General features: G+C 48.0%; 1 protein-coding gene across 2 annotated transcripts in view; it reads left to right on the top strand.

Annotated features, from left to right (window-relative positions):
- GAB2 (GRB2 associated binding protein 2) overlaps positions 1-13,350 on the top strand; it is a 480,907-nt gene that overhangs the window by 346,281 nt on the left and 121,276 nt on the right. The gene's annotated exons all lie outside the window — the stretch shown is intronic.

Genomic DNA, 13,350 nt, shown 5'->3' on the forward strand with positions numbered 1-13,350 from the left:
GGTAGTCTTGCCACCGGCCCTATTGGGATTACAGGGTCTGCAGCAAGCATATGTTTCCTCTGGAGATGGATGAAATCTTACAGACAAAATTTTAGGAGGAAATTGTGGGGGCACTTGGGAATTACCAGAGGATTTTGCAGGGTCTACCCCCCCTAACCTTAATGTGCCACCGGTATCGTTTTATCAAAGGGTGTGTAATTAATACCCTCGCATCCGGGGACTTTACATTGAGGCCTTGTGTGCTGTAATGGCACACAATGATTTGAGAAGTAGGGAACATTATAAAGAAAATACCTCTGCTGTCCTGTGCAGTGTAAACTTCTTACAGTCTTTTTCAACATCTATTTTTACTTTTCTAGCCTCGTGGTCTTGCTTCATCCTTTCACTTTCCTTTTTCTCTTTTATCTTCATTTCATTGTCCTGTGCTTTTTTTTAATCACTTTTCTTCCTTTCACTCTTTCACTTCCCATTTTCCTGCTCCTTTTTATTTCTCCATTCTATCTCACTTTTAGGCCACTGTCACTTTTTCTTCTTTCTTCTTTTATTGTATTGCATCCCATTGATTTACTCTACTTTTTGTTAAGTATCTTACCAGTTCATATGTCCTATGTTCCTCTCCTCTTCAGTCGGCTACAGTCATCATTTATTTTATTTTCTAGTTTTTCCTTTTCTTCTCACTCTCTTCATTTATCCTTTTTCATCACTTTAGTGCATCATTCTGTAGACAGTGCTATCATTTGTTCATTGCTGTTCTTTTATCTCTATATTTCTGAATGTTTGAGCTTCACATCTTGTTTTGGTTTTCCATGATGCTTCCCTTTACTAGTATCCGGATTGCTGTATACTTCTTATTGTTTTGATCTCTTTCCTCCAATCGTGGCTCAGCAAATATCTGTCCATGAGACAGCACCGTCCCCATGGACTGTAGCCCCAGATAGCCTCTACCGGCTGCCCAGCCACACCTCCCGTTGGCCTCAAACAGCAAAACAGAGGCTCCTGACTTATGAGTCATTAAGTGTTGTTGTGACCCAGTTCTTCTCCTATGAGCCTTCTGCCAGGGTGGACGGAGTATCGCCACCCACCTCCTCCTCCCTTTCTGAACCCAGCAATTTCCTTGGAGCTTGCACAGGCTGTGTAGACTCCTTCTGATCATAAGCGGGTGGCTTAAGGTATCGGAGATGGTTGCCTAATTCAAAGATGGGTATTAGGGTGAGAAACTCTGATCTCTTGGAAATGTTGTTTTTCACTATCTCCTATCCACCTCTCTTGGGAATTTTGTTTTTCGTAGGGAACTGTGCCACTAAAACGGGAGAAGTTGCTGTGGTTGAGTGAATTGAGTCTCTGAGATGTAAAAGAGACAATGGTCCTAGATATGTAAGCTGCCTTTTCATGTAGAAGAACTGCTAGAGGAAAGGATTGAAGTCCTCCTGGACAGGATTACTCATTAGGTCGAGGCTATCCGAAAGGACAATGTCTGTGGCGTTCCCTGCACCTCTCAGATGTCACCTCCACAGTTTTTAGAAAGGCTCTGTTGTATTGTCTACTAGCTATTTTTAGAGATATTGTATGGGAATTTTATGAATATGCATTAAAAGAAGAAAAAAAAATATTTTTAAGCAAAATTGAGCATGTGTGGATTGCTACATTACCGGGTGCATCATTCCACTTCTTTGTAAATTCTATTTTTAAAGATACTCGCTCTGATAGACCTTTAATCAAGCTTGTAACCTCTGTTTGCTAGTCTAAAAGAGGATAGTTTTAATTTCCTGCACAGGCAAATTAATTGTAATATCACATGTTTTTTAAACTGTTATTTTTTTTATAGCACAGAGAAAAAATGATTTCTGCCATTTTCTTACCAGTCTGTAGCAATGACATCTTACATCAATGATCAATTCTTCCCAATCCCGCCATAGCCCAGTGCGACCTGTCCCCGCGGCTCCTCGCCCCCTCCCTCATTCATGATATCACATGCTTGATCAAGAGTGGAGTCGACGGAGGAGCCAAGATGGCGACCGGGACGGCAGCGTAGACTCCCGGCTCCGTGAACCTCCGCATCCCGCACGGATATCCTGCAAGAGATCCTCAGTCTGCGCTATGCGATCGTGTTTGTGAATGAGAGTGGCACCCGATCGTGTGACTCCGAGGTTTCTGGCTGCGGTACCGCCGGAGAAATGTGCATTTGAACTTTGCGGCCCGTGCAGCCCTGGAGCCTGGACCTCGAGTGGACGCCTTGGCCGGGTGGCAGTTCAACAACAGCGGCCTGTGGTGACTGGGTGGAGTCGGTAGACCGGAGCGGTGCTAACCTCGGCCTGCATTTCGCCGTGATCGCTCCCACTGCTAAGCGTAGCGGACCGAGGGCATGCCCGGGGGTGCAATTCTCAGATTCCCCGGTGATTGCCCCTGCCTTTGACGGTGAGCTGCCCGGACGCCGCCCGTAGCTCGCCCTGATCCTAGCGGGCTGCTCCCGGATTTTCGCGGGAGCTGGTCCGTGGTGGGGACGACTGTTGCCCGTGACCACGCAACGGATAATTTTTGCCTGCCCCCGGAACCCTGTCTCCAGCGACGTGGACCTCGAGGCGCTTGTCCCTGGGTCCCGGCCCCAATACGGGTCGGGCCTCCCCGGCGGCCATCTTGTTGCGATGCAGCCTACCATCCTGTCCATTGGGTCGCAGCGGGATTGGGAGTGTGGGACTTTTGGGAGTGTGGCGGAGCGCTCGCGGAGAGCTGTGCTGGGGTACGGCGACCTCCTAGAGGCCCTTGGTGCCCTTCATTTCTCCTTGGTTCGTGGCGTCGGGGTCTTGGGGAGTAAGCTCGATGGTGTGGCATCAGTGTTGGGACAGTGGCGGCCTGCCTGTCCTCAGGTACACAGGGACTTCCCACACTGCACACAGGAGGACAATGTCGCGGCCACCCCTGCGATTAGTGCACAGCTGGACACTCCGGACAGTATGCTACCGTGTGATCGGCTGGCTGAGGGTTTGATCTGTTCCGGAGGTATTGGACCTGAGTGGGAAGTGGTGGCCTCGTCCCGTGCACGGCCTCCGGTGACCCAGGGACAATTCCGGCAACAGTTGTCTACTTTGGCTGATTCCGCCTTCCTGGACCTTGTGTGCAGTGCAGATCCTGGGGCAGCACTGGGAAAGACGTCCCTCCATGATGCGGACTGTGTTGGTACTCAGAGACTTCCACCCCACCTGTGTGCGTCGCTTCCCGGTAGTTTTTGGACACTTCTATACCTGGGAACATCGGACATGGCGCTGGGTTGAGGGGTAGGCATGGGCAGAATTGCAAAGAAAGGTCAAGGATAAGGCTGATCCTTCGGGGGTGGTCATCTAGTAGACGGGCGGACTCAGGGGTTGCGTACTCTCATGACATAGCTATTAGCATATTAGGTGCATATATGCTCCCCATCTCTCTTTGATATGGTCGCTTTTGTGCTGCTTATTGTTTGCTGTGGGGAGACCTCACCGTGCGGGAGGGAGAAGCCGGGGGTATGTTTTGAAGGCCCTCCTCCAGTTTATTATACTTTCTCTACCCCCCCGTCTGGTGGGGTTCTTTTTTTACTCCTTTTTCCCTGTTTCTTCTATATTTCGGGTCTAGTTCCAGGGCGACAGGCACACTGCTGGGGGGGGGGGCCGTACTCATTTGCAGAGGTGCAGGGTGGGGGGTTGGGGGAGGGGATTCTTTAGTCTTTCATCTCTTTTTCCATGGCCTCCTTTTTCTTCTCCGCTTCTTCTTGTTTTTTCCTTTTCTGGGATCAGCGTGGTACACCTCCTTTGTTGTGAATCGTTGCCTTCTCATGTGTGCCACAGTTTCCGGGGTGTTCTCTGGGCGTTAGGGCGGGGGCCTACAGGCGCAACTGTTTATGATATTCTTCCCCATCCTGAATTTTCTGTGTTTGCGCCATTGATCCAATAGATTGCTGTTTATTGCTTACGTCTATTATTCTGCCTGCCTCTTATCGCTGTTGGGAAATTGTTTGGCACCTGATCCTACTGTTTCGTTCCATTATAAAATGAAAAACCCTTTTTCTCCTGGTGTCCTACCTGGGCTGCTCGCTGGCTGGACTATACTAGCATGAAGACTCTGCTCTCCGAGGTGCCGCCTGTGTTCACATTTGATTTTTATTGTTCTGATTGCTTAGCGGCCGGCCCCGGGGGGTTGTAGGCCCATACTTGTTATTGATTGAAATGTCAATAAAGGTTTTTCACAAAAAAAAAAGAGTGGAGTCGACCAGAACCATCAAGTTAAATGGACCATTCAGTGTAGATATATTCATTTTTTGTCGTTCGAGTGAGGTTAAAAGATTGTATAGCAAATTTTATCAGAAGCAACATAAAACAAACAAGATAACATGTTCAAAGATTAAACTTTATTCAAGTGTATATTAGACACCTTCTCAGGACAGGAATATTAAACATAAGGGGAACAAAAAATAGAAAACTAGCTTTCCAGTTAGAAAAATACAAAAACTGTGGTAAAAGAATGATTTTTATGTACACCTCTGCTTGTTCCTTAAAGCTGGGAAGATGATGATATTGGCACAGCAAACATTTTGCTATCTCGCACAGCACAGTTTTCTGATATTTTTCTTTTTCTTTTTTTTTTTTATAATCAAATGTTGTTGTTTTTTTAACAAGGTACACCAGTAAAAATCAAATACAGCACATTCCAGTAATGATAGGTCGTTACCACATTATGTCTTTGGATGTTATATACTTTGCAGTCCATGATCCCATGAGGCCACATGCAATATACATAATCAGTGGAATGGAACATATTTATTCTATCTGACCCAGCCATTTGCCCCAAACCTTCTAGTGTTTAGCCAGGCATCCCCTGGCTTCGCACAGAGGTTTCTCTTGTGCCACGCACCAGTCCCCCCCCCCCTGTGCCATTTCGTTATACTAGGTGGGATAGGGTTTTTCCAGTTGTCAGCGGTCTCTTTTAGCTACCACCATGGCTGTGTTGAGGAGTTGCTTGTCAGCCCTGGAACCATCCAGCCCGTCCGTGATCCCCATGAATGTGTTCAATGGATTGTGTGGGGCCTCCCAACCCATGACTTCTGTGAGTTCCCTTTCTATAGACTCCCAATATTGTGCTAGGAGGGAGTACCATGTGAAAGAAGTCTGCCTGGTCTTGCTCGCAGCGAGTGCAGGATGCAGTCCGCTTCAGGCCAGCACTATGGAGGCATTTTGGGGTTAAGTAGGCAGCATGCAAGTAGTACAGTTGGACCAGACAGAGCCTGAATGAGGTTGTGACTGTTTTGGGTGCCATCAGTGCCTCCCTCCAGTCTTCGAGGTCTCCGCCCATCCCAAAAGAACTTAGTGACTAGACTGTCCAGCTCTTTCAACCAGGTCCTTGGAAAGTGGAATGGGGTGTTTTGGATCATTCTTTTTCTTTTTTAAATCTAAATGTTACTATATTTTGGATATTTTCTTGGTTCCCATCGTGGTAATCCACAAACCCTGGAAATCTTTAGAATTCATAGGAAGTGGAGAAAGAAAGGACACTGGTTTTACCTCAAAACCATTTGTGGGAAAATAAGTTATGATGGCTTAAGGGCAAGTTGCCCCAAACATCAAAAAAGGCTCAGCATCTGGTGGGAACCCCTAGCAGTCAAGGGGTCAAGAACCACCGCATTTTAGGACTGGTCAGATGTCTTCCCTTTACCTGGGCAGCCTAGGCCGGGGGCTGAAGTGTCATAGCACAGTAGAGCTGGTGATTGGTCCAGACTGGAAAAAACAATCAGCTCTGGAAAAAATGCGTAAACAGGTCCCACACCTCAGGTGGTCGCAACTAGAATGGGGACCTGGGGGCATGATTGGGTCACCCATCTCTAAAAGCAGCCTCTGACCCTGCAGCCCTGGGGAAAATCCCAGCGTGGCAGAATGAGCAACCCGGCTCTGCATGGCACCGGGGCCATGTGTAAATGACAGGCAGGTCTCTGGAACTAAGCGATTTTACAGCCACAGCTCTTCAATAAGGCAGAGGAGCACCGCCCCAATGTGCAAAAAGGAAAATTAAAAGGATAATAACGAAATATTATCATTTTATTTTTCCACTGAGGGAGGTTTTGCGGGCCCAGGCTGTGCTGTCGTCACAACCAGCAGGGGAGGAGTGGTTGAGGCACTTGAGTGCGCATGACGGTTTGGCCGGCCGTCTTGGGCCAGCCAAACCGCCATGCGCACTTTGCATGTTCTCCACCTGATGTAATGCAGAGCCTGAGTGGAGAACATGCACAAGCTGTCAGTCCCCGTCTGAGCGCCAAACCATGGCGCTCAGACCAATGACGATGCTGCTGTCATTGTGACAGCAGCGCCGTGATTGGCTTAGGGGAGCCTGTGTGAGCTTCCTGCTATAACAGAAGGGGACGGAGACGCGGCAATGCGGCTGCTGGCCGCCAGGTAAGTCAATTTATTGATTTTCTACCTCCTCCCCTCGCTCCACCTGGTAATTTTCACTGGCAGCCACTACTGTGAGCGAAGTTGAACTAAGGAAGCAAACAGTTGTCAGCCTCTGCAAATAAAGACATTTTGGACATTGGAAGTTAGAACACTATGCGCATGCAGCCGCCTGTGAAGCATCCCTGCTCTGTGGTTGTCAGAAGCGCTTCCTTTAACCCCTTCAATGCGAGTGACGGAGCGGTTCCGTCATGCGCGTCGGTTGCGCTGTGCGCATGACGGAACCGCTCCGTCATGGCCCCGCCCGAGCACGGAACCTTCAGCACAGCGCGGTAATCCGCGCCGCGCTGAAGGGGTTAAGAGAGCTCAGTGTGCCTCGAGGGAGTTAACATGGCACATCCTTTGTTAGCAGGTGTGCAGATGGCAGGTCAGACTTTTAAACGAGGCATTGTAAATATGAGGCAGGTTCACCTCCTTGGACTCTGACCTATTTACTAGGTACTGCCTTGGACAGCTAGTGTAGTAGAATGAGGCCGTGGCCCTTTGTTTACGCTTGTTATGAAACAGAGCATCAACAACCGAGCAAGTGGCTGTTCACCGAATATAAGCCTGACTACTTTCTTTTCAACTAGGGACTCACATGTGTCCCTGGCTAAGCATAGAGGGTTTCCAGTCCCCAGAAGTATTCCAGTTGTTTTTTTAAATGTTCATTGCGCAGAAATAACCTCACACAAAGTGTACTTTTCAAGACTAACTTGTCAGAGTGATGTCACGGAAGCCAAAGTTCAGTTATGGGTTTTGCAGCGTGTTGGGCCCGACAGCCTTAGGGGGGTCTTCCGCCCAGCCTTTTTGCCTTCCTCCTCCACTTTTCTGACCTTGTTTTGGCTGGTACTAGGACTCTGTGCACTTTACCACTGCTAACCAGTGCTAAATAAACTGCTTGTGCTCTCTCCCCTAAACACGGTAATATTGGTTCATCCCCAATTGGCATAGTTAATTTACTTATGAGACCCTAATAAATTGGTAATACATGTACCCGGGGCCTATAAATTGAATGTTTCTAGTGGGTCTAAAGCACTGATGGTGCCACCCACTTGAGGGAGTCCTTTAACCATGTCTCAGACCTGCCATTGACCTGGCAAAATAAAACTTTTATTACAACAAAGGGTCTGCAGTTCCTTATAGTGGGAAAAGAGAGAGAATATCTGGTCAGTCAAAAACTGGGGAGTCGGACTGGGGGGTCCAACACATAATAACTGCATTTACACCCCGGCTGTTATATTACTTCCGGACACTACCGATCTGGATCCCACCGACCACGTTTCGACTATTACGGTCAATGATAGTCGGATTCCTTTGGGGCTCGGGCCGCTGGCGGGTGGCCCTCAAGACCCTGATGAGGCCGAAGGAGGAGGGTGGGCTTGCGGCGCCGGACTTCGAAAAGTATTACTTAGCGGCGCAGCTCCAGACCTTCACCCAGGAGATCGCTCGGGAGTTCCGGGGCCCCGAGGACAGGAGGGGAACGGGTATGGCCAGGCATGTTCTCTCCTTCATAGTGATGAGGCAACGATTGGCCTTGCAGGACTTGTCCATGGAGGAGCGGACTGTTCGCCTGTGCTGGAACCGGGCTCACGCCCGGGGCCACCAGCGAACACCGTATGCACCCGAAATACCGCTGGGGATGCTAACGGCTTTACCCCATGGGGGTGATTGGTCGCGGCTGGCGACCTGGGAGGACGCCGGGCTGCAGCTCATCGGTGATCTCTACGAGGACGGGACGATCTTGCCATTCCAGGAGCTCATTGATCGCTTCGGGATTCCCCGCGGCGACTTTTTGCTGCACTCGGCCCTTGTTCGAGCGATCCAGGCGCACTGGAGGTCCGGGCAGGCAGAACCCCTTTTGTCCCCAGTGTGCCAATACGTGATGATGTCCGCGGGCACGGTAAGGGCGGTCACATGCCTTTACGGTAGACTGCTCAAGGAGGGGCTGGCTCCCCTCACCACCCTGAGAAACCGATGGGAGGAGGACATTGGCAAGGAGATCCCAGAGACGACCTGGGCTCAGCTGGTGCGGCGAGCCTGGAAGGGCACGCGCCACGCCCGCTTTCAATTAGTCCACTATTATGTGCTCCATAGAGCATATTTGACCCCGGTGAAAATCAGGCGATATTTTGCGGCGGCCTCGGCGGAGTGCCCCAGGTGCCCGGCCCAGGAGGCGGACCTTCTCCACATGCTGTGGGCCTGCCCGGGATTGTCGGCCTATTGGGAGGAAGTGGGGAAGACCCTGGAGGAAACGACGGGGAGATCCCTTTCGTTGGATGCGGCGGTGGGTCTCCTGCATTGGTTCCCTCATACCCCCAAGAATAAAATATCTAGTAAATTCATCGATTTGGGGCTGCTCCTTGCTAAACGGGAGGTGACCAGGAATTGGAAGGCACGGACCGGCCCGACAGGGAGCCGGTGGCACAGCGAATTTTTGAAGTGGGCGGCGGGGGAGAGTACGCTTAGATACCAGCTAGCTTGGAGGCAGCGTAACGAGAAGGCCGAGGAGACAGCGCTGGAGTGGGAGATGCTCGTGCAGACCCTTAGGGAGTATTGCGCCCCCGGCGATGCTGAACGTGAGGAAGCGGCGCGCCCTGAGTCCCGTTAGACGGTTGCACTTCTCAGCTTTATTGCTTTCCCCATGGGTCCCCTAGAAGATCCGGTTGCGGTTGATGCCGCGCGCTGATGGCGGGGGGGGGGAGGGTTTTTCTGGGATAGGGGGGTTTCAAGGGTGGGGGGTGTTTTTGGAGTTATAGGGTGGTTTAGAAAAGCAGATGAAGGACAACGAATCCTCCGGGCCGACCTCGACAACCTCCTGAGCCCCCATGGACTTTTGCCGCCCGACCCCAGAGTTGTGGGCTGAACGGCTGTGTAAGCAACTTCCGGAGGGGGTCGGAGGGTTGGGTTTCAACGCTCCGGCTTGAGATGTAATGCTGGCCGATTATGTAAAGATTTACTAATTCCTGCAATAAAAATAATTTAAAAAAAAAAATAAAAAAAAAAAAATAACTGCATTTACACGGTGACACGCCCCTGCAGTAAAAGCTATATTGGGATGACCACAAGACCGGTCAAAGTAAGAATCATGGAACATCGCAGCAGCAATCATTGCAAAAGAATTTGTACAAAAATGTGCACTCATTTCCTGACTGAAGAACGTTCACCTGTCATTAAACGGTGGACTGTCTTGGAGGCACACCCTCAAATGAACAACGATACCCTGTTTAGAAGGGAAGTAGGTTGGATTTTCCATCTGCCGAGTCATGTGAGTGGACTCAACAAGGACATTCCATGGAGGGAAAAGAATAATGGAACTTCCTATGACTACCTCCATGAGTGCCGTGTGGCCATCCACATATACACTCCACCCTCACTTGACTTTGTAATTCTGTTATTCAGAATAAGGGTACTAACAATATTGTGGCAACAAACACTGGTATACAGGCATTTGCTGAACACATTGCTCCACCATCTCTATGACCTCACACCTTTGTACAAGGATTGATGTGGCTAGTTATCCATTGGCTCACAATAAATTACAGGCCACAGACATTCAGGCTTCTAATAAGTAATTCGTTCCACCAGTTGCACAACTTCATATCTTGTTTAGATAGCCATCTGGTCCTGTGGCACACCCAGCAGCTGTCATTCAGGGCGAGTCCTTTGAAATTCCTTTTTAATCAACTGCCCTTTAGTCTAGTGCACTACATTTTTGTCGGTACACACCGACACCCACAACCATGATATCAAAAATACAGCTGTGTGTATATGATATTCTCTTATACTATTTTTATATGTGGAATTCCCCATGCCCCACAATCCGGTATTGTTTTCCAGTACACACTCAGACCCACGATCAAGATAACGTCAGTAACGCTGTGCTTATAATATTCCTATACATGGCATTCCTTTTAATTCTAGTTGTATTTGCCCAGTTCTAATATGGCGCTTATGGAGTGTCCGGTTACGCACTTTGACCATGGTGACACGCATGTGCGAGCCACGTGTTCCCGTTATCATGCTTTAGTCTATCAGTGGAGCCGGGCCTAGGAGTCTTGAGAGGTAGGATCACTTCACCGATCACTACCTTTTCCCGTTATTGAAATTTGAGCACCAACTTCGTCCTCTTAGCGACCACCTCCCTTTCCAAGATGGCGCTTGTACTGGCACTCCTGTGACACTGTCTAGTTGTTCCGTGATCTTTGACTAATTCCACCTGATAGTTATTAGCTACTGGTTATGGGTAGTAAGATGACACTCCCCAAAGGAATCCATGCCTTCACTTCTTCTAACAGAATCCATGTCTACACCTCTACTTTGAGGTGACTAGCATAAACTTATCCTTACCTCTCTATTCTAGCACGCTAAGTCAGCCTTAACTCTGCTTCCACTCGAGGAGACATTACTGCTACCCAAATTGGGTTCGTTTTTCATCCATTGTGACATAGTGTCTGAAATCTGCAAATTACCTATGAGTTTGTCACTTGCTTGCTGTATGTGTGGTATGTTTTTCACAGTGTAAAATGCACTTGCCTTGATAGCAGCTTGTTGAACTATGTCATACATGCCGCACTGGGATGAGAATATGCTTATGGCTACTTGTGCTACACAGGTGGCTTGATTTACGTTTTTAATGTCTATTACAGGATGGTCTTTTTAGAGAACACTATATGAAGATATCTACCTATACCAAATCTGGGTTACTTGTGATTGGATTATCCCTGGAATGACATTACCCCAGATTCCAACCACTGTGTAGCTTAGTGATAATTCATCCTGACGAATTGCAAACTGATCATTATTGACTTACCAATGGCAAGAAATATGTTGACCCTCTGAGCTTTTATAGATCATTGCCTCTCTTGATAGCTATCACGTATTTAATTGGACAAGTAGACTCACCTATTAAAATTCCATTTGAGGACCGCTAAGTCTATTTTAACATGCACTTTCTTCACACACATACACTCTCCTACACCAATCTACATGAGCAACCCTCCACCCACACGTCACATATGGCATTGGAGCAAAAGATCTCTGCTAAAGTACCCCCTTGGGGGGGTCCGTTGGTTATTGCAGTGCCAGCTCGATGAGCATGCCCTATAATGAAGCATGACACCCATCTGGGTGCATTAGGGCTCCTGTTCCTGAGGAATCGGACCCCCCCACTCCAACTCCCCAGTTTATGACCAACCTCACATTCTCTCTCTTTTCCCACCATAAGAAACTGTATACCCTTTGTTGTGATTTTTTAGCCCAAAAGAAGCATGTATGCTGGACCTTTAAGTGCTCCTGGTCCCTCTCTTTGAAAAATATAAAATAAACTTTTGCCAGACCCAAACCTTCCTTTTTTTATACATTTAAGTCTAAGGTAGGCACTGGACAACCCCTAGGGCAGAGTGCAATGCATTTAAAAGGCAGGACATGTACTTTAAAGTTTTACATTTCCTGGTAGTGAAGAACTCTCATGTCGTTTTTCACTACTACAGGGTCTATCTATCCCATAGGATAATATTGGGATTACCTTATTACATTGTATAAATGTAATTTCCAATTGAGAAGAGATGATCCCTTCAAGTCTGGTGTCTCTGAAATCACAGTTTTTAAATCCAAACATTGGGGAAGTCGGATTTTAAATAGCAATTCTGAAAATGCCACTTTTAGAAAGTTAGGACATTTGTCAGGGAAATCTCCGAACAGCTGGGGACGAGCCAACGGCTGAAAAATCGCCTTGTACACAGGAGTGTGAACAACCGAAACTCAAAGTGGAAATCCGTGAAAGAGGGCGGTTAGTCCAGTACAACTCCTACTCGAAAAGCTGGTGCTCAAGTAGTCATGCAACCCGATACTGAGTTCAGGAGAGGGGGAAGCCTCTCTGATCCAACACATTGTTCCATACAAATGCTCTTATTAGCTTGCAGCCCGCTCTGTTGGCTCGTCCCCAGACCCCACTGTTCGAAGATTCCTCTGAAGAAGGGTTATTGTTTATGCCCGAAAAGCATTGGGAATTGTTTAACCAACGTGGGAACTGAGTAAATACCATCTAACTCATGTGGAACAAACTTCCCTGTGACGTGCTTATGTTTGTACAATAAAAGATGAATGAGCTACATTCATCGCTTCAGTGATGATTGAATTATGGACTTTTGTACATTGGAATGTTGCTCTTGGTTTCAATTTTTGAACAAATAGTGTTTAAGCTTGTTTATTACCTGAATGTAAATGGTATACACTATTCGAGTAAATCATAGTAGTGCACCTTGTGTCTAGGGCATAGGTCCTAGTTTTCTCCTTCACTTGGAATTGGGTGGACGGGACGAGCCTCCTCAGAGGGTGCACACTTTAGAAATCTAGATTGTTTCTCCTGCACACATTGTATTAAACATTTGTTTATCAGAGTGCAACACAGCTGGAATTTTGCTTTTTTACTTGTAGTTGGCATTTTCTTGCTTTAGCCATTTGGTGCCTGTATCCTGTCTCTGATCACATGACTGAGTGTAGTTGGCAGCTGGGTTTTGTGTATTCCTCTTAGACAGCCACACACAATGGGATTTAAGGTGTACCTCGATAGACCATTTCTAGCAGAATGGGGGGGGAGCTTGACATAGCCTCACTTACATCTGAATAGGCTGTGTCCTGCCCACACTCAAAGGACCGCATATCCCCCTGTAGTGAGTCTGGAGCCAGGGCAGGAAGGGGGACCTTTGTGGACTTCAAAGGCATGTCTTAGAAGTCTCTCCCACTTCAGAGGCACTACTGGGTATAAGTTCTGGACCTCAGATACCAGCACTTCAGTACACTTCTGGATACTTTGCCAGGAGGAAGGACTGTTGTACTACTGAAGGACTGCCACTCGGCTGGACTGCACTCTGCTGGATTCCTGCTTTGCTGATTTGATGCC

The sequence above is a fragment of the Triturus cristatus genome, chromosome 8 (genome assembly GCF_964204655.1).
Source record: "Triturus cristatus chromosome 8, aTriCri1.1, whole genome shotgun sequence".
NCBI lineage: Eukaryota > Metazoa > Chordata > Amphibia > Caudata > Salamandridae > Triturus > Triturus cristatus.